This window comes from Rana temporaria, chromosome 6, assembly GCF_905171775.1.
Source record: "Rana temporaria chromosome 6, aRanTem1.1, whole genome shotgun sequence".
NCBI lineage: Eukaryota > Metazoa > Chordata > Amphibia > Anura > Ranidae > Rana > Rana temporaria.
In genome coordinates this window covers 220331345-220353394 of record NC_053494.1, presented here as the reverse complement: position 1 = coordinate 220353394, position 22050 = coordinate 220331345, and the positions used below count along the sequence as shown (strand labels likewise).

Sequence of the window (22050 nt, the reverse complement as noted above, 5' to 3'; positions counted from 1 at the left end):
ACCACCCACCACATGTCTACCTGGAGAACACCACCCACCACATCTCTACCTGGAGAACACCACCCACCACATCTCTACCCGGAGATCACCACCCACCACATGTCTACCTGGAGAACACCACCCACCACATGTCTACCTGGAGAACACCACCCATCAAATCTCTACCTGGAGAACGCCACCCACCACATCTCTACCTGGAGAACACCACCCACCAAATCTCTACCTGGAGAACGCCACCCACCACATCTCTACCCGGAGATCACCACCCACCACATGTCTACCTGGAGAACACCACCCACCACATGTCTACCTGGAGAACACCACCCACCACATGTCTACCTGGAGAACACCACCCACCACATGTCTACCTGGAGAACACCACCCACCACATTTCTACCTGGGACAACTCTACCTGAAGATCACCACATCTGTACCTGGAAAACAGCACCAACCACATCTCTACCTGGAGAAAGCCAATAATCACATATCTACCCGGTGAACTCCACCCACCACATCTCTACCTGAATAACACCACCCACCACATTTCTACCTGGGGAACACAACTCCACCTGAAGACCACTAACCACCACAACTCCACCTTGAGATCACCACCCACCACAACTCTACCTGGAGAACACCACCCACCACATCTCTACCTGGAGAACACCACCCACCACATCTCTACCTGGAGAACACCACCCACCACAACTCCACCTGGAGAACGCCACATCTCTACCTGAAAAAAAAAAAAACACCCACCACAACTCCACCTGGAGAACACCGCCCACAACATCTCTACCTGGAGAACGCCACCCACCACATCTCTACCTGGAGAACGCCACCCACCACATCTCTACCTGGAGAACACCACTCACCGCATCTCTACCTGGAGAACACCACCCACCATATTTCTATCTGGAAAACACCACCCACCATATCTCTATCTGGAAAACGCCACCCACCACATCTCTACCTGGAGAACGCCACCCACCACATCTCTACCTGGAGAACGCCACCCACCACATCTCTACCTGGAGAACGCCACCCACCACATCTCTACCTGGAGAACACCACCCACCACATCTCCACCTAAAGAACACCACCCACCACATCTCTATCTGGAGAACGACACCCACCACATCTCAATATGGAGAACGACACCCACCACATCTCTATCTGGAGAACGACACCCACCACATCTCTATCTGGAGAACGACACCCACCACATCTCTACCTGGAGAAAACCACCCCCACGTTTCTACCTGAAAAACACCACCCACCACATCTCTACCCGGAGAACACCACCCACCACATTTCTACCTGGAGACCACCTAACAAGACTCTACCTGGAGAAAACCACCCACCAGAAGTCAACCTGGAGAACACCATCAAAACTTTACCTGGAGAAAAGCTGGTGGTGACCATGTAGTCACAGAGCACCTAAGAGGCCAATAGCTGGAAGAATGTATATACTGTAGATGAGTTGGGACATCTATACCACAGAGACACAAAGCTGGGCTGAGAAATGAATACCAAATCCCCTGTGAAGGTTCTGGAAGACTCAGAAAAAAGAATCTGCCAGTCCGAGACCAAAACGGAACTTTAGCAGGAGATGCTGTGCGGCAGAAAGCCAACACAGCTCGTCAGTGTGTGAACACCACCATCCTTACTGTGAATCATGGTGGTGGTGCGTGTTATGGAATCCTTTTATTGGCAGTAATGTCGAATTGTCAGGGTTGAGGGGGAAATGGACAAAGCCAAACACAAGCCTAGAGGAAAACCTATAATTCTGGCCGGGGCAGAAGTCCACCTTCAACCACGACAGCTGGAGAGACTGAAGGGTCTTATAGATGAACACCAGGATCCTGATAATCTATCATTTCTAGACCCCTCCCCCCTGCTGCTAAATGTTTACAGTTTGAGGAAAAGATGAATTTTAAAGAATTCCAGAATTGGATATTGTTACATTGTTCTCGCTGGGTCCAATGTAACCCTGTATATAACATGATCTGTGAGATCCCTCTTGAAGTTGGAAATCTTTGTAGTAGGCAGCGCTACTTTACTACTAGCTGACTGCGGGAACCAATCACAAAATGGCTGAGGGGCGGGGCAAGATGCGTCATTGAGGGCTGGGCTACTCTGACCCCAGAAGAGGCAGCTAGCTGAGGTGGACCACAATGGCGGCACAGGATTCAGGCTGTCAACCTGAACAGCGGATTGCTGCAGGAAACCACTGGATCCGAGAGTTTGGATCCTAGTCCACACCCACCTGAGTGATCCCACCAAGAAGAACTGGGCCAATCATAATCAGCCGCAATATTTTCCACCCCGGAGCTAAATGTACACGTCTCCTTGTATATGTGTGGCTTTGGGGCGGGAAAGCCTTGGTCGCTTATAATTGGCGCAGTACGGGTGACCAATTCCTGGTGGGAGGTGCTCTAGTCCGGTCACATGATCGCCCAAATGGCACACGTCAGTTAAAGGAGAGAGTGCCGTTAGGGCTCCTTTGACCTGTGTCCCATGCCGCCATCTTGGTCCACCCTTCCTGCTGCTGCACATGCATTAGGGCTCCTTTGACCTGTGCCGCCATCTTGGTCCACCCCCCCCCCCCACCCTGCTGTCGCACATGCATTAGGGCTCGTTCACCTGTGTCCTGTGCCACCATCTTGGTCCACCCTCCCTGCTGCCGCACATGCATTAGGGCTCGTTCACCTGTGTACCATGCCGTCATCTTGGTCCACCCTCCCTGCTGCCGCAAATGCATTAGGGCTCCTTTGACCTGTGCCGCCATCTTGGTCCACCCTCCACCCTGCTGCCGCACATGCATTAGGGCTCGTTCACCTGTGTACCATGCCGTCATCTTGGTCCACCCTCCATGCTGCTGCACATGCATTAGGACTCCTTTGACCTGTGCCGCCATCTTGGTCCACCCTCCCTGCTGCTGCACATGCATTAGGACTCCTTTGACCTGTGCCGCACATGCATTAGGACTCCTTTGACCTGTGCCGCCATCTTGGTCCACCCTCCCTGCTGCTGCACATGCATTAGGACTCCTTTGACCTGTGCCGCACATGCATTAGGACTCCTTTGACCTGTGCCGCCATCTTGGTCCACCCTCCCTGCTGCTGCACATGCATTAGGTCTCGTTCACCTGTGTGTCAGGGACTGTCGCTCCTCCTCACAACTCCTTATGATTGGCTCAGTACAGGTGACAACTTCCTGGTGGGATGGCTCAGGTGGGTGTGGACTAGGAACAGGACTGAGCTCATCCCTACTCATAGATTCAGTGTTCCCTACTGCCACACATGCATTAGGGCTCATTAACCTGTGTCCCGTGCCGCCATCTTGGTCCGCCCTCCCTGCTGCCACACATGCATTAGGGCACATTAACCTGTGTCCTGTGCCGCCATCTTGGTCCACCCTCCCTGCTGCACATGCATTAGCGCTCGTTCACCTGTGTCTCGTGCCACCATCTTGGTCCACCCTCCCTGCTGCTGAACATGCATTAGGGTTCATTCACTGGGTCTCATGCCACCATCTTTGTCCACCCTCCCTGCTGCCGCACATGCATAAGGGCTCCTTCGACCTGTGTCCTGTGCCACCATCTTGGTCCACCCTCTCTGCTGCCGCACATGCATAAGGGCTCCTTCGACCTGTGTCCTGTGCCACCATCTTGGTCCACCCTCTCTGCTGCTGCACAGGCATTAGCGCTCGTTCACCTGTGTTCTGTGCCGCCATCTTGGTCCACCCTCCCTGCTGCCGCACATGCATTAGCGCTCGTTCACCTGTGTCCTGTGCCGCCATCTTGGTCCACCCTCCCTGCTGCCGCACATGCATTAGCGCTCGTTCACCTGTGTCCTGTGCCGCCATCTTGGTCCACCCTCCCTGCTGCCGCACATGCATTAGGGCTCCTTTGACCTGTGTCCTCTGAAAGGTGATCCATGCCTTACGGGAACTCCTCACTGCCTGATCTAACCCCATAATTGTCGCACCACCGGGGGCCCCAATCCTGTGCACTGTACACGGTTGCGGAACGACCCCCCAGAGAACTGCATTGGCTGCGTTCGGCGGTGGAAACGCCCTTTGAAAGCGACACCATGTTTCTGTTTTGCTGCGACACGTGCAGAGCCATAAAAGGCGGTAAGTTAGCATTTAGGTGATCGGTAAAACTGCGTCCCAACCTCCTGGTTTGAATGCCCCCTCCCCCCCCTCCATGGAGCCTTAGACGGGCAGCGCGAGATTAGATTAGAAGATTGGCGCACGTGACGTTATTTTGGGACATTTTTAGGAAAGGTCGCGCAGTTTTGACATAACCTGACGCAGGGAGAAGATAATTTGGCGCACAGAATCTTCATACCACAGAACTGACGCGTTTCTCCGCATTGTGTGACGCGCCCGGCGCCGGAGAGGAAGGAAAGAGCGCCATATGCCTCCCCTCCCCCATATACTGGCCTGACTGGGTCCTGAACTCTGCCTGCAGTGCCCCCCCCCCATAGTGATGATGATGGGGGGAAGACAGATGTCATGATAATATTAATAATAATGAGGGGGGAGGGGAGGCCTGTACACAGATGGCGGGAGCTGTGATAAGAATAGAAGGAGGAGACCTCCCCCCTCTCCCCGGTATACACACCCCTCTCCGCTCCGCACCGGCTCCGGTTCTCCAGGCCGCGGCCCGATCCGTGACGTGTCCCGTTCCGCCGCGCTGCATGCCGGGAGCGGAGACCTCCGTCACCATGGAAACCGCAGCATCCGGGCGGTGCGCTGCTCTGGGACTCGGGTCACGTGACCAATCACCGCTCACCTGACCGGCCTGGACCCCGCCCACTCCACCTCGCTGAAGCCGCTCTGTGTGCAGATGTGTCCGCGTGCGACTCCGCCCACTCCTCCACAGCTGTAAAAGGAGTACAAAGATGGCGGCTGTGGCTGGAACGCGGGGATAATGGAAGACTCTGGTGGGCTCTAGAAGGTTCCTAGAATAGGGGAGGGGGAGGGGGAAACCACCTATATCTACACTGCAGTGCAGCCAATCAGCTGTGACATTTCCTAAGCTGTGTGGGTGAATTAAAGGATAGAAGCTGATTAGCTGCTATGGGCCTGGAGCGTGCAGAGCGCCGCACAGGGGGTCAGGAGCGTGCAGAGCGCCGCACAGGGGGTCAGGAGCGTGCAGAGCGCCGCACAGGGGGTCAGGAGCGTGCAGAGCGCCGCACAGGGGGTCAGGAGCGTGCAGAGCGCCGCACAGGGGGTCAGGAGCGTGCAACGTACAGAGCCCGGGGGGGGTCAGGGGTACATAACAGCGCGGGGTCAGGAGTGTGCAATGCACGGGGGGGGGGGGTCAGGAGCGTGTAGCACGCAAGGGTCAAGAGTGCATAACACAGCGCAGGGATCAGAAGCGTGCAACGCTGAGAGCGGGGGGTTGAAACATGAAACACACAAAGCGCGGGGGTAAGGCGCTTGTAACGCACCAAGCCTGTGGGGTGGGGGTCAGGGGCATGCCACACACCGAGCGCAGGTGGCCAAGGGTGTGTAGTGCGCAAGGGTCAGGAGTGCATAACACAGCACAGGGGTCAGGAGTGTGCAACGCAAAGCACGTGGGTGGTCAGGAGCGTGTAGCGCACAGAGCGTGGGGGGGTCAGGAGAGAGCAGGGGTCAGGAGCGTGTAGCGCACAGAGCGTGGGGGTGGGAGGTCAGGAGCTTACAAACACACACAGTGCGGAGGGTCAGGAGCGTGCCATGCACCGAGCGCAGGTGGCCAAGGGTGTGTAGTGCACAGGCGTCAGGAGTGCATAACACAGCACAGGGGTCAGGAGCGAGTAGCGCACAGAGCGGGAGGGGGGGGGTCAGGAGCTTGTAGCGCACAGAGCGTGGGGGGGGGGGGGGGGGGGGGGGGGGTCAGGAGCGTGTAGTGCACAGAGCGTGGGGGGGGCAGAAGCTTACCAACGCACACAGAGTGCGGAGGGTCAGGAGCGCACCATGCCCCAAGCATTGGGGGGGGGGTCAGGACCGTGCGACGCGCAGGGGTAACAAAGTAAGCAGTGCAGTGGTCAGGAGTGCGGAACACAGTGCAGGGGTCAGGAGGTGTAAGTAATGCACAGAGCCCCTCCCCCAATGACTCAATCATCATCCCATAATGTTGGAATACAGAATAAACCTGATGATCGATCCGCACATCCTCCCAGAATCAGAGAACAATTTCTTCCTGTATTTGCGAAGAAATGACCTTCTCCTGAGTCTCCCCTCCCCCCCCCCCGTGTGTCCCTTGGCAGTGGTATCCATGGTAATAGGGCCCATTCTTAGGGTTGTGCCACCGAGGGGAGGCGCCATGTATCGCTCTTCGAGATCGATCAGGCATGCATAACTTCGCCCCCTTCTGAAGATAAAAATAATGCAACTTGGCCGTCCGCACAGCAAAATGCCCGCCGGGCCGGGGACAGACTCCTGGAAAAACAACAAGGACGTCTGGTGGGACTGAAGTTTCCCTGTAAAAGCCAAAAGGAGTGCCTCTGGGGGGGGGCGCCAGCTGGCTGTCAGCAGCCCCCCAACCCTGCCACTCAGGTCACACTCAGCACCTCACATTTCTACACTCCCAATCACCTGGATCCCCCCCAGTGTCCAATCACCTGGATCCCCCCCAGTGTCCAATCACCTGGATCCCCCCCAGTGTCCAATCACCTGGATCCCCCCCAGTGTCCAATCACCCGGATCCCCCCCAGTGTCCAATCACCCGGATCCCCCCCAGTGTCCAACCACCCGGATCACCCCAGTGTCCAACCACCCGGAACACTCCAGTGTCCAACCTCCCGGATCACCCCAGTGTCCAACCACCTGGATCCTCCCCAGTGTCCAACCACCCGGAACACCCCAGTGTCCAACCCCCCGGAACACCCCAGGGTCCAACCACCCGGAACACTCCAGTGTCCAACCTCCCGGATCACCCCAGTGTCCAACCACCTGGATCCTCCCCAGTGTCCAACCCCCCGGAACACCCCAGTGTCCAACCACCCGGAACACTCCAGTGTCCAACCTCCCGGATCACCCCAGTGTCCAACCACCTGGATCCTCCCCAGTGTCCAACCACCCGGAACACCCCAGTGTCCAACCACCCGGATCTCCCCAGGGTCCAACCCCCCGGATCTCCCCAGGGTCCAACCACCCGGATCTCCCCAGTGTCCAACCACCCGGATCACTCCAGGGTCCAACCACCCAGATCTTCCCAGGGTCCAACCACCTGGATCCTCCCCAGTGTCCAGTCCCTTGAACCCTAAGTTTACAAGCATCTGGATCCCCTCAGTGAACAATCCCTGGAACTCAGTTTCCAACCACCCAGATCCCCCCCCAGTGTCCAACCACCCGGAACACCCCAGGGTCCAACCACCCGGAACACCCCAGGGTCCAACCACCCGGATCCCCCCCAGTGTCCAACCACCCGAAACACCCCAGGGTCCAACCACCCGGAACACCCCAGGGTCCAACCACCCGGAACACCCCAGGGTCCAACCACCCGGATCCCCCCCAGTGTCCAACCACCCGGAACACCCGTGTCCAACCTCCCGGAACACTCCAGTGTCCAACCACCCGGATCACCCCAGTGTCCAACCCCCCGGATCACCCCAGTGTCCAACCCCCCGGATCACCCCAGTGTCCAACCCCCCGGATCACCCCAGTGTCCAACCACCTGGATCCCCTCAGTGTTCAACCATCCAAAACCCAGAGTGTAAAACACCACCCAGTTCACCCCCCCCATGTCCAACCACCCGGATCTCCCCAGGGTCCAACCACCCGGATCTCCCCAGGGTCCAACCACCCAGATCTCCCCAGGGTCCAACCACCCGGATCTCCCCAGGGTCCAACCACCCGGATCTCCCCAGGGTCCAACCACCCGGATCTCCCCAGGGTCCAACCACCCGGATCTCCCCAGGGTCCAACCACCCGGATCTCCCCAGGGTCCAACCACCCGGATCCCCTCAGTGTCCAACCATCCAAAACCCAGAGTGTAAAACACCACCCAGTTCACCCCCCCCCCATGTCCAACCACCCGGATCTCACCCCCATGTCCAACCACCTGGATCTCACCAGTGTCCAACCACCTGGATCTCACCAGTGTCCAACCACCCGGATCACCCCAGTGTCCAACCACCCGGATCACCCCCAGTGTCCAACCACCCCGATACCCACCCAGTGTCCAACCACCAAGATATCCCCAGTGTCCAATCACCTGGTTCAACTCAGTGTCCAGCCATCCAGAACCCAGAGTGTAAAACATCACCCGGTTCACCCCAGTGTCCAATCAGCCGGATCCCCCCTCCCCCCAGTGTCCAATCACCCGTATCCCCTTAGTGACCAATCCCTGGAACCCCTCTAATGTATAAGCACCTGGATCCCTCCAGGAACCCCAAATTTAGAAATCACCCGGCTCACCTCCAGTGTCCAACCACGCCGATACCCCCCCCCCCCCAGTGTTCAATCACCCCAGTGTCCAATCACCCCGATATCCCCCCCCCCCCCCCCCAAGTGTTCAATCACCCCAGTGTCCAATTACTTGGCTCCCCCAATATTTGACATTCCATCACACACACAGCCTCTGGCATTGTTATCTGTAAAATAGTTTTTATTCTGAGATGACATAAATCACAAAATGGAATAACAATTTTTTTAGAACAAAAACTCAATCAAACACCTGAAACCTGAAATGGCAAAAAACAAACAGAAAGAAAAGAAACAAAGAATTTTTTCGGGGAAATGAGAAACAATGTCACACGATTCTTACAGGCGAAACAATGTAAACAAAATCCCATTCTTTACTTTTATACTCTGCATATCAAAAATACGGACTATCTCCCCTCCGGACTGCGTTCAGCGCGACATTGTGACTTGCAGCTAAATGAAAGCCCCCCCCTCCCCTCCCCCCACCGCTCCCCAGTGATTGGCTTAGAGAAAACAAAAAGAGAAAAGATTACATTTTTGGCTTGTTCACCCGCCGGGGTACAGTCCAGACGTTCTCCGAAAACGGCGTAAACCATCAAGATAATACAAATCGCTGCATTGGAATAATTCACCAGAAATGAAGCGTGTGTGTGTGTGTGTGTGTGTGTGTAGAGTCCCTGAGTGAAGCGATGCTGGCCCAGCTCCCAGACCCGTCCTCTTTATATAGGAATCTCCGCATACAGGCGGGTTCTAGGCTCCAGCAAACAACAGCAATTATCTTCCATGCAAAAGAACATTTCAGAAAATTCAAAGAAAATGTGTAACCCTTGGATCTGCTCACAGTATAAAAACGCAAAGGAATTGCCATGTCAGCGCACACGCCCCATACACAGATCAATGGGGATCAATATGCTGATCGATAGGGAATATGCTGATCAATAGGGAACCCCCCCCCCCCTCTCCAGATTTGGGCGGCCTTTTTATTTATTTATTTTTTAAGACAGGTTTCTGTAACCTTATGCCCCCTCCCCCGAAGCTTATGCCCCTCCCCCCAAGCTTATGCCCCCCCCCCAATGGAAGAGATCAATCTCAACATAAAATTCTAAAGCCTCAGTTTTTTTTATTTTTAAAAATAACAAACATGTTAGGCCCCTTTCACATTGGGGCGTTTTTCATGCGGTACAGCGCTAAAAATAGCGCTGCTATACTGCATGAAAAATCATGCACTGTAGTGTTCAATGTGAAAGCCCGAAGGCTTTCACATTGAAGCGGTGCGCTAGCAGGAGCGCTCCAAAAGTCCTGCTAGCCGCATCTTTACCGCGGTATAGGAGCGATGTGTTCACCGCTCCTATACCGCGCCTTCCCATTGAAATCAATGGGAAAGCGTGGTAATACTGCCCGCAACGCGGGGGGTATTAACCCTTTTTTGGCCGCTAGCGGGGGTTAAAACCTCACCGCTAGCGCCCGAATATCACGGTAAACACGATGGTATAGCCGCTCTACAAATAGCGCGGCTATACCGTCACCGCGGCTCGACGTTGCAATGTGAAAGCAGCCTTATACTTACCTGCTCTGTGTAATGCTTTTGCACAGAGCAGCCCGGATCCTCCTCCTCATGTCGGCGATCCTGGCTCCTCCCCCCACTCTCTGGGGGCACGTGTGCACGCTCGCTACCAATTAGAGTCTCAGGCTCTTCTGTGCTTAAGAAAAAAAGACCCTCATAGAAATTCATGCGTGGAGCTTAGGGGGGGGGCAGCGCCCCCCGTGGCCCCCTATAGAGCGGCCGCTGCTGCAATATACTTTCCTAAATTTTTTGATTCCGGTTGTCTCTCCCCCCCCCCCCCTCTGGTGAGGTTCGCCCTATTTCTCTTGATCACCGGGAGTAGAAATGATGGGAAAAATTCACAAAAAGTTGTGTCGTCACCGAAAACGGGAGTAGCGAAGAAATCTTCCAATGGGAGGACAACTTAACAGATCTCCACTATTGGACATCCACCTTTAACCACTTAAGACCCGGACCTTTAGGCAGCTAAAAGGACCCGGCCAGATTTTGCGATTCGGCACTGCGTCGCTTTAACTGACAATTACGCAACGTGGCTCCCAAACAAAATTGGCGTCCTTTTTTCCCCACAAATAGAGATTTCTTTTGGTGGTATTTGATCACCTCTGCGGTTTTTAGTTTTTGCGCTATAAACAAAAATAGAGCGACAGTTTTGAAGAAAAAAAATGCAATATTTTTTACTCTTTGCTACAATAAATATCCCCCAAAAATATATATTAAAAAAAAAATTTTTTCATCAGTTTAGGCCGATACGTATTCTTCTACATATTTTTGGTAAAAAAATATCGCAATAAGCGTTTATCGATTGGTTTGCGCAAAATTTATAGCGTTTACAAAATAGGAGATAGTTTTATTGCATTTTTATTAATATATTTTTATTTTTTTACTACTAATGGTGGCGATCAGCGTTTTTTTCGTGACCGCGACATTATGGCGGACACATCGGAAAATGTTTACACATTTTTGGGACCATTGTCATTTTCACAGCAAAAAGTGCTATAAAAATGCACTAATTACAGTGGAAATGACAATTGCAGTTTGGGAGTTAACCACAAGGGGGCGCTGTAGGGGTTAAGTGTGACCTCATCTGTGTTTCTAACTGTAGGGGGGTGTGGCTGTAGGTGTGACGTCATTGATTGTGTTTCTCTATATTAGGGAACACACGATCGATGACGGCGCCACAGTGAAGAACGGGGAAGTTGTGTTTACACTCAGCTCTCCCCGTTCTTCAGCTCCGGGGGAAAAAAAATCGCAGGACTTCAGCGGCAATCAGGTCCACGGGTTCCCACGGCCGCAGAGCTTCGGACCGGGTCGCGGGCACGCGCCTGCGAACCATGGCTGGGCATTTAACAATCACGTACAGGTACGTGATTGTGCACAGCCGTGCCATCCTGCCGATGTATATCGGCGTTGGGCGGTCCTTAAGCGGTTAAACAGGTTCCTAAAAAAAAAAAAAAAAAAAAAAAAACACAACTCTGATTTCGAGCATAATACGTTCCAGGAGAATGCTCGTAATCCAAAGCACTCGCATATCAAAGCGAGTTTCCCCATTGAAGTCAATGGAAACGAAAATAATTAGTTCCGCATTGACTTCAATGGTATGCAATACGGCATACGGCCAGAGGGGGGTGGGGGAGGCGACGCAGAGCCTTGGAAACAGCCGTAGTATCTCTAAATCTTTCTGAATGGCGCCCCCCCCCACCTCAGGCCAAAATGCGGTACTGCACACACCGCTTTGGCCTGAATCGTGCTGGTTTTGCGAGACAACGCCGAGTTCGAATCCCCCCCCCCCCCCCCCAAAAAAAACAAACAGCGCTCGTATTGCGAAACACTCGTTAAACCGCGTTACTCGCAATCCGAGGTTCCACTGTACAGCAGAAGCGGCCATAAAGGGTCTCTGATTCTCAGGCTACAAACTTTGATACAAACATGGCTACTATGCTGGACTCCGCGCCCCGTCCCCTGGGAGGGGGGGGGGGGGGGCCTGAGACGAGAGTGAAGGTTTGTGACAGGTCCTCTTTAAAATACATACTGCAGGCAACCATTTTTTTTATTTTATGGATTGGATCCAAAATGGCGGCTACGAGGACAAAAACGGGTTGCACGTTACGGTTTGTTTTTTTGTAGCAAAAATCTTTTTTTGGCAAAAAAAATAAAAACACAAATCAAACCACAGTATCCCGACCCGCTAATCTCTATAGGACAAAGCAGAACCTTAAAAACGGACAAGAAGCCTCCGGCGCTGGTGATGAACGACTTCACCGCAAGAGCAGCCTGTGAACCTCAGAAGCCGGAGCGGGGGCCGATGGCGGCCCTTCATCGCGCACAAGAAAAAGACAGGGTGGGTGGAGGGGGAGGGGTGTTCGTTCATCCTTTGCCTTTTTTTCTGTAAAAGGTGAACTATCCCTTTAAATACACCCGCCCTCTCGTCCCGTTCTTCTACTCGACGCATTTCACCAGGAAAAAAAAGTGCCGGCTTCCTGGTGAGCCGATCGTCGTCCCGTGACTTTGTCCCGTGAATTCAGTAACTGCGTACGATGAACTGCATACAAATAAACGATTAAATATAAAAAGGAAAAAATACAAAACAAACAAAAAAAAAGTGGTTTCTATCTCCTTCAAATAATCAAACTTGCATCTGTGAATGGAAGCCTCAGCGAGACCCCCCCATTCGGGACCCACGGGGGGGCCACCCCTGCCCTACTACATGGACAGGACCGCCCCCGTAATGGGGGAGCGATACAATGGATATACGGTGCATGGATTGGGCCCGCTGAGAGTCTTGGAGCGCTGAAAGTTTACGGCGGGGGGGGGCAGGAAAGTTGGGGGTAGTCTGTAGTGCCCCGCCATAGATCTGTTGGGGGATGGGGGGGGGTCCTTGGTCCTGGATTTGGGGCAATGTTTCTGTAGCGCACACGCCGCCGGCTCCACCATTAAAGCTCTTCCTTCTTCTTGCCCAGCTTGCCGTGATCCTTCTCACGCAGAGATCGCATGAAGCCGACAAAGCCGGATTCCTGAGAACGCACAAAACAGAGGGGGGGGGGGGGACATGTTAAAGGGGTACACAAGCCAAAAAAATACAAATACAGATGTCATGCAGCTACAATATCTGAGATTTTCAGTGCCACACCCACCAGTGTGTATGGGCAAATTAATGCCATTTCCCTGGAACTCTCTCCCCCTCATCAAGATACTTTTTTTTAGACCAGGGGTCTCAACCTTTGGTCAGAAGTTGGACTACAAGTCCCAGGAGGCATTGCAAGCATCACTCCCTTAGGCAGAGCATATGGGACTTGTAGTTCCGCAACAGCAGGGGGGCCGCCAGTTTGAGTCCCCCCCCCCCCATTTTAAGACCCTGTGCAGTCGTTACTGGCCAATACCACAAAGTAGCTGTCCGGACCTGGTTCACCTGTTGGTGGCACTGGGGTTCCCAGAGAGAAAAGTTGTAGTTCCAGTGTCCACCAGCAGGGGTCTCCAACCAGTGCCTGATGCTGGCTGCTGGGAGGGTACTTAACCACTTTAAGGACCTGTTTTTCAGACTCAGTGTTTACAAGTTTTTGCTAGAAAATTAATTAGAACCCCCAAACATTATAATTTTCTTCTAACACCCTAGAGAATAAAATGGCGGTCATTGCAATACTTTATGTCACACCGTATTAGCGCAGCGGTCTTACAAGCGCACTTTTTAAATGAAAAAAAAAATGCACTTTTTTTAAAAAAAAAAATGAGTTAACCCAATTTTTTGTTATATTGTGAAAGATAGTTACGCCGAGTAAACTGATACCCAACATGTCACGCTTCAAAATTGCGCCAGCTCGTGGAATGGCGTCAAAATTTTACCCTTTAAAAATCTCCATAGGCGACGTTTAAAAAAAAAAAAATCTACAGGTTGCATGTTTTGAGTTACAGAAGAGGTTTAGGGCTAGAATTATTGCTCTAACGATCGCGGCGATACCTCACGTGTGGTTTGAACACCGTTTTCATATACGGGCGCTGCTCACGTATGCTTTCGCGTGCGAGCTCGTCGGGATGGGGCACTTTTTTTTTTCCTCATTTATTTTACTTGATGTTATTGATTTTAAAAAGTGTTTTTTTTTTTTAATTAGGTCACTTTTATTCCCATTACAAGGAATGTAAAAAAAAACAACATTATGGTAGCTGCCCACAGTTAAAATGGCTGCAGTCAGACTCAGTGGAGGGAGATTTCTGCAGGATATTTGGCAAGTACAGAATCCCAGTATATATATATAAAATACCGTATTTATCGGCGTATACCGCACACTTTTTTCCCCCTTCAAATCAGGGGAAAATCATGGGTGCGGGATATACGCCGATTCCCGCTGTCTCTCCTAGAGCTGAGCGTACTGCGCACTCGGGCTAGGCTCGTCCACGCTCGGCTTCGCCCGCAGCCACGCGAGAGGAGCCGAACACACAGGAAATCCAGCTCCTCTCGGCTCGCGCCAAATCCAAAAACGAACACGCTGGACGGAGATGGACACCTGGATGGAGGCCGCAGACGGACACCTCCAAACGCGCAGACAGACCCCGCGCAAGGAAGCCGCAGACGGACACCTCCAAAGGCGCAGACAGACCCCGCGCAAGGAAGCCGCAGACGGACACCCACAAGGCTGGACGGACCCCGCGCAAGGAAGCCGCAGACAGATGCCGGACAAGGCCGCCGATGGACGCAGGGCAAAAATTTAAGTTTTCTATTTTTTCCTTTTTTACCTTTCTAAGCTTGGGGTGCGCATTATACGCCGGCGCGCGTTATACCCCGATAAATACGGCAATATGCGAAGTGGTCGCCAGGACCTGTTTCACCAGCTGGTGGCACTGTGACTCCCAGAGAGGAAACGTTGCAGTTCCAGTGTCCACCACCAGGTGTCTCCCAGAAGGATCTGATGCTGGCTGCTGGGAGGGTACTTAAAAGCAGCGTTCCACCAAAAAATTATTAGTAGCGGACCCGGGGCTCCCGCTGAGACAGGTATGCAGATATGCGGCCCCACAGGAAAAAAAAAATCCAATCCAGTGAGGCGGCATATCTGCGTATTGTCGGCGTGAAGAAGGGGTCAAGCCCCAGATTTACCCCCAAACAAACATAAGGCAAGAAAACGACTATAAAGGCGGCTCGGGGCAGAGAGTTGTCGGGCGCACTCACCGCACGCTCTCCGTTGTATTTCTCGCTGAATTTGCCGTAGTTGTAGTAGTTGAAGGTGGGGAAGCCCTCCACTCCCTCCTGCTTACACAGCTCCTGGTTCTTCTCTTTGGTACAGTCCACCGCGCCGTAGGCAATCTGTAACACAAGAAGGTATCAAGACTCAAGGTGGAGGTCACGTGACCGCGATGATGGAAGCGCTACGTCAGGTGATGATTAAAATGTAAACAAAGGATAAAATCGAATTCAATATTGTAGAGAATAAAAATTGGCGCGGGATTGGAAACCTCTCATTCGCGGTGTCATGTGGGATTTCTGGGCTATAGAAGTCCAATGATTGGGGGAGGCAAATTAAACTTTGGGTGGTCGATGGTCACATCCTTCGGGTGGTTGCCCGTTCTTAACAAACACCACAAAGTTTCTAATTTACTCGCTCTGCCAACTTTTGCAACTGCCTCATCATTGGCCAACCTTTACACAGACTCCTCCCTCCAGTTCATCACGACTGCCGCTGCTCAATGTCCTCCAACCCTCTCTGCCCATCCCTCTACTGCCCTCCACCTCTCTCTGCCAATCTCTCTCCTGCCCTCTGTCCCTCTCTGCCCATACCTCCACTGGCCTTCATTTAGTGCCCTCCACCCCCCTCTCTGCCAATTCCTCCATTGACCTCTGTTTGGTGTCCTCCCACCCCCTCTGCAAATTCCTCTACTACCCTCTGCCCGTTTCTACTGCTCAATGTCCTCCACCCCCCCTCTGCCCATCCCTCTACTGCCCTCCACCTCTCTCTGCCAATCTCTCTCCTGCCCTCTGTCCCTCTCTGCCCATACCTCCACTGGCCTTCATTCAGTGCCCTCCACCCCTCTCTGCCAATCCCCCTCCATTGGCTTCTGCTCAGTGTCCTCCACCCCTCTCTGCCAATTCCTCCACTGATCTCTGTTTGGTGTCCTCCCACCCCCTCTGCCCGTTTCTGCCAATTCCGCTGCTCAATGTCCTCCACCCATCTCTAACAATCCATCCACTGGCCTCCATTCAGTTTATTCCCCTCTCTGCCAATCACTCTACCGCTCTCCGCTCAGTGAACTCTACCCTTTACCAATCCCCTCCATTGGCCTCTGCTCAGTGTCCCCCGCCCTCTCTGCCAATCCCTCTACTGCAATCTGATCAGTGACCTCTACCCCTCTCTACAAATTCTTCTATTGGCCTTCATTCAGTGTCCTCCATTCCTCTCTGCCAATTTCTCTACTGACCTCTGTCCCTCTCTGCCAATCCCGCCACTGGCCTCCATTCGGTGCCCTCCACCCCTCTCTGCCTATCACTGCACTGGCCTCCATCCCTCTTTTTGCCAATCACTCTACTGGTCTACATTCAGTGCTCTCCACCCCTCTCTGGCAATCCCTCCACTGGCCTCCATTCAGTGCCCTCCACCTCTCTCTGCCAATCCCTCCACTGCCCTCCGCTCAGTGAACTCTACCCCTTCTCTGCCAATCCCTCCACTGGCCTCCGCTCAGTGAACTCTACCCCTTCTCTACCAATCCCTCCATTGGCCTCCGCCTGGTGTCCCCATTCCTCTCTGCCAATCCCTCTAATGCACTCTGATCAGTGAGCTCCGCCCCTTTCTGCTATTCCTGCCACTGGCTTGCAAAGATCCAACAAATACAACATTTTAAATAAAACATACAAAGTCACCAAATATCACAAATTTTGTCGCAAAAAATAACCCAAAAAATGGGGTCAAGGGGTGACACAGGATGCTCAGGGTGTTGTGGAGAAACTGGGGTCATGGGGTGACACAAGATGCTCAGGGGGGGTGACACAAGATGCTCAGGGGGCTGGGGGGGGGGGGGTGACACAAGATGCTCAGGGGGCTCTGGGGGGGGGGAGGGGGTGACATAAGATGCTCAGGGGGCTCTGGGGGGGGGGGGGGGGACACAAGATGCTCAGGGGGCTCTGGGGGGGGGGGGGGACACAAGATGCTCAGGGGGCTCTGGGGGGGGGGGGGGGTGACACAAGATGCTCAGCAGGCTCTGGGGGGGGGGTGACACAAGATGCTCTGGGGGGATGACACAAGATGCTCAGGGGGCTCTGGGGGGTGACACAAGATGCTCAGGAGGCTCTGGGGGGGTGACACAAGATGCTCAGGGGGCTCTGGGGGGGTGACACGAGATGCTCAGGGGGCTCTGGGGGGTGACACGAGATGCTCAGGGGGCTCTGGGGGGGGGGGGTGACACAAGATGCTCAGGGGGCTCTGGGGGGGTGACACAAGATGCTCAGGGGGCTCTGGGGGGGGGGGGTGACACAAGATGCTCAGGAGGGTCTGGGGGGGTGACACAAGATGCTCTAGGGGGTGAGACAAGATGCTCAGGGGGCTCGGGGGGGGGGGTGACACAAGATGCTCAGGGGGCTCTGGGGGGGGGGGGTGACACAAGATGCTCAGGGGGCTCTGGGGGGGGGGGGGGTGACAAGATGCTCAGGGGGCTCTGGGGGGGGGGGGGTGACACAAGATGCTCAGCAGGCTCTGGGGGGGGGGGGGTGACACAAGATGCTCTGGGGGGATGACACAAGATGCTCAGGGGGCTCTGGGGGGTGACACAAGATGCTCAGGAGGCTCTGGGGGGGTGACACAAGATGCTCAGGGGGCTCTGGGGGGGTGACACAAGATGCTCAGGGGGCTCTGGGGGGGTGACACAAGATGCTCAGGGGGCTCTGGGGGGTGACACAAGATGCTCAGGGGGCTCTGGGGGGGGGGGTGACACAAGATGCTCAGGGGGCTCTGGGGGGGTGACACAAGATGCTCAGGGGGCTCTGGGGGGGGGTGACACAAGATGCTCAGGAGGCTCTGGGGGGGTGACACAAGATGCTCTGGGGGGTGACACAAGATGCTCAGGAGGCTCTGGGGGGGTGACACAAGATGCTCAGGGGGCTCTGGGGGGGTGACACAAGATGCTCAGGGGGCTCTGGGGGGGTGACACGAGATGCTCAGGGGGCTCTGGGGGGGGGGGGGTGACACAAGATGCTCAGGGGGCTCTGGGGGGGTGACACAAGATGCTCAGGGGGCTCTGGGGGGGGGGGGGTGACACAAGATGCTCAGGAGGCTCTGGGGGGGTGACACAAGATGCTCTGGGGGGTGACACAAGATGCTCAGGGGGCTCTGGGGGGTGACACAAGATGCTCAGGGGGCTCTGGGGGGTGACACAAGATGCTCAGGGGGCTCTGGGGGGTGACACAAGACAGTCACCGTTTTAGTTTCGCAAGTTAAACTTTGCTACATTTTTACTTTACAGGTCGAATGTAAGCCAATGATAACCCTCTGACGTGTCAGTCCTCTGAGCTCATAAAGAATTCCTCCGCCGCACTAAATCTTTTTTAAATTACAATCTGAGAACGCGACACAGAGAGAGAGAGAGAGAGAGAGAGAAGAGCGACTCTTCAAACTGATAACCGCTAAATTGAAAACACAAGAGGAAGGAAGACAATTAATGGCGGCAGTAAGAGGATCACTCTCTGTAATCTAATTAAGTCGCTGATAATTCAGACGCAAATGCTATTTACCGTCTGAAATTAATTCCGTGAACAGAAGGATTTCAACTCCCAGATTACAGAACAAACAAATGATTTTCCGGATGGAAAAGGCGTGTTTGTGAATTATTCTATTCACTTCTTTCAGCGCCGAAATCAAGAGGGGGAGGAGTCTGTGTGCAAAAATCAGTTCTGTTAAAGGGTCAGTCCACCCGAAAGAGATTTTTAGTTGCAAGTGAAGTCTTCTTCACTCAGCACAGGGATGGTGGGAACCCCTCATAATGGGGCACAGCGGGTGTACAGACCCGGGAACTCAGCGCAGGGATGGTGGGAACCCCTCATAATGGGGCACAGCGGGTGTACAGACCCAGGAACTCAGCACAGGGATGGTGGGAACCCCTCATAATGGGGCACAGCGGGTGTACAGACCCGGGAACTCAGCGCAGGGATGGTGGGAACCCCTCATAATGGGCACAGCGGGTGTACAGACCCGGGAACTCAGCACAGGGATGGTGGGAACCTCTCATAATGGGCACAGCGGGTGTACAGACCCGGGAACTCAGCACAGGGATGGTGGGAACCCCTCATAATGGGCACAGCGGGGGGTACAGACCCGGGAACTCAGCACAGGGATGGTGGGAACCCCTCATAATGGGCACAGCGGGTGTACAGACCCGGGAACTCAGCACAGGGATGGTGGGAACCCCTCATAATGGGCACAGCGGGTGTACAGACCCGGGAACTCAGCACAGGGATGGTGAGAACCCCTCATAATGGGCACAGCGGGTGTACAGACCCGAAAACTCAGCACAGGGATGGTGAGAACCCCTCATAATGGGCACAGCGGGTGTACAGACCCGGGAACTCAGCACAGGGATGGTGGGAACCCCTCATAATGGGCACAGCGGGTGTACAGACCCGGGAACTCAGCACAGGGATGGTGGGAACCCCTCATAATGGGCACAGCGGGTGTACAGACCCGGGAACTCAGCACAGGGATGGTGAGAACCCCTCATAATGGGCACAGCGGGTGTACAGACCCGGGAACTCAGCACAGGGATGGTGAGAACCCCTCATAATGGGCACAGCGGGTGTACAGACCCGGGAACTCAGCACAGGGATGGTGGGAACCCCTCATAATGGGCACAGCGGGTGTACAGACCCGGGAACTCAGCACAGGGATGGTGGGAACCCCTCATAATGGGGCACAGCGGGTGTACAGACCCGGGAGCTCAGCACAGGGATGGTGGGAACCCCTCATAATGGGGCACAGCGGGTGTACAGACCCGGGAACTCAGCACAGGGATGGTGGGAACCCCTCATAATGGGCACAGCGGGTGTACAGACCCAGGAACTCAGCACAGGCATGGTGGGAACCCCTCATAATGGGCACAGCGGGTGTACAGACTCGAGAACTCAGCACAGGGATGGTGGGAACCTCTCATAATGGGCACAGCGGGTGTACAGACCCGGGAACTCAGCACAGGGATCGCTTTCCTTTGAAACAATAACGTCTTATCCTGTCATCTCTGCAGTCTATCAGCAAGGATGCAAACTGTTTGACTGACATACAGAGAGCCACTAGGGGGAGAATGAAAGGAAACAAATGATTGGCTGGCCCGAGCTGTGATATCATGACCCCGCCTCTGGTGTAATCTCTACCCACCTTGCGGTCATCTTTGAACTCTTCAGCTGCGGATGTGAAGTCGGGGACGGAGCTCTTACAATGTGGACACCCTGGAGAGGACAGAGAACACAGTCAGTACAGAAATAATGGACAATAAAAAAAAATATATATATATACAGTTGGGTCCATATATATTTGAACAACGGCACAATTTTTTTTTTCCCGGTATTCACCAAAACGTAGTCAAGCTCAAGCTATATAATGGATATGAACTGAAAGTTCACACTCCTAAATTTAATGTGAGGGTATGTACATCCAAATCGGGGAAAGGGTTTAGGAATTTCATCTCTAAAAAATAGCCACACCCCCCCCCCCTTCTTTTTCAAGGGAACAAAAGTATTTGGACAATTAAATCAAAAAAGCAGTTTCATTGCCAGGTGTGGGCTACTCCTTCCTTATTTCTTCATCAATTACGCAGGTGAAAGGTCTGAAGTTGATTCTAAGTGTGGTATTTGCATTTGGAATCCGTTGCTGTCCATGCAAGCGAGACAGGCCCATTCTAAGGCTTCAAAAATAAAACAAATCCACCAGAGAGATAGCAGCAACATTAGGAGTGGCCAACTCAGGCCATTGTATCGTTTCAAAAATGAAACAACTCCATCAGAGAAATAGCAGCAACATTAGGAGTGGCCAAATCAGGAGTTTGGTACATTTTGAGGAAAGAAAAACGCGCTAGCAACATAAAAAGGCTGAGGTGGAGACAAGTGAAGGACACGCTCTCCAGGGAGGAGGTGGAGACAAGTGAAGGACACGCTCTCCAGGGAGGAGGTGGAGACAAGTGAAGGACACGCTCTCCAGGGAGGAGGTGGAGACAAGTGAAGGACACGCTCTCCAGGGAGGAGGTGGAGACAAGTGAAGGACACGCTCTCCAGGGAGGAGGTGGAGACAAGTGAAGGACACGCTCTCCAGGGAGGAGGTGGAGACAAGTGAAGGACACGCTCTCCAGGGAGGAGGTGGAGAGACAAGTGAAGGACACGCTCTCCAGGGAGGAGGTGGAGAGACAAGTGAAGGACATGCTCTCCAGGGAGGAGGTGGAGAGACAAGTGAAGGACATGCTCTCCAGGGAGGAGGTGGAGAGACAAGTGAAGGACACGCTCTCCAGGGAGGAGGTGGAGAGACAAGTGAAGGACACGCTCTCCAGGGAGGAGGTGGAGACAAGTGAAGGACACGCTCTCCAGGGAGGAGGTGGAGACAAGTGAAGGACACGCTCTCCAGGGAGGAGGTGGAGACAAGTGAAGGACACGCTCTCCAGGGAGGAGGTGGAGACAAGTGAAGGACACGCTCTCCAGGGAGGAGGTGGAGACAAGTGAAGGACACGCTCTCCAGGGAGGAGGTGGAGACAAGTGAAGGCCTGAGGAGGTGGAGACAAGTGAAGGACACGCTCTCCAGGGAGGAGGAGACAAGTGAAGGACACGCTCTCCAGGGAGGTGGAGACAAGTGAAGGACACGCTCTCCAGGGAGGAGGTGGAGACAAGTGAAGGACACGCTCTCCAGCGAGGAGGTGGAGACAAGTGAAGGACACGCTCTCCAGCGAGGAGGTGGAGACAAGTGAAGGACACGCTCACCAGGGAGGAGGTGGAGACAAGTGAAGGACACGCTCACCAGGGAGGAGGTGGAGACAAGTGAAGGACACGCTCTCCAGGGAGGAGGTGGAGACAAGTGAAGGACACGCTCTCCAGGGAGGAGGTGGAGACAAGTGAAGGACAC

The 22050-nt window shown here is 53.9% G+C and overlaps 1 protein-coding gene and 1 long non-coding RNA gene across 2 annotated transcripts in view; both read right to left on the bottom strand.

Moving 5' to 3' along the window:
- The window catches only part of SEC22A (SEC22 homolog A, vesicle trafficking protein), a 41627-nt gene extending 36879 nt beyond the window's left edge, over window positions 1-4748 (bottom strand). The window contains exon 1 of the mRNA XM_040358295.1: window positions 4634-4748. The gene's annotated coding sequence lies outside the window, so the exon portion shown is untranslated. The remainder of the gene's footprint in view (window positions 1-4633) is intronic.
- Window positions 4749-11785: 7037 nt separating this feature from the next.
- Window positions 11786-20420, bottom strand: LOC120944280. Its single transcript, XR_005750381.1, has 3 exons — window positions 20323-20420; window positions 15144-15278; window positions 11786-12999 (listed from the first exon to the last, which is right to left on the bottom strand). It is a non-coding gene; the product is annotated as an uncharacterized LOC120944280 (long non-coding RNA).
- Between the last annotated feature and the right edge of the window lie 1630 nt (window positions 20421-22050).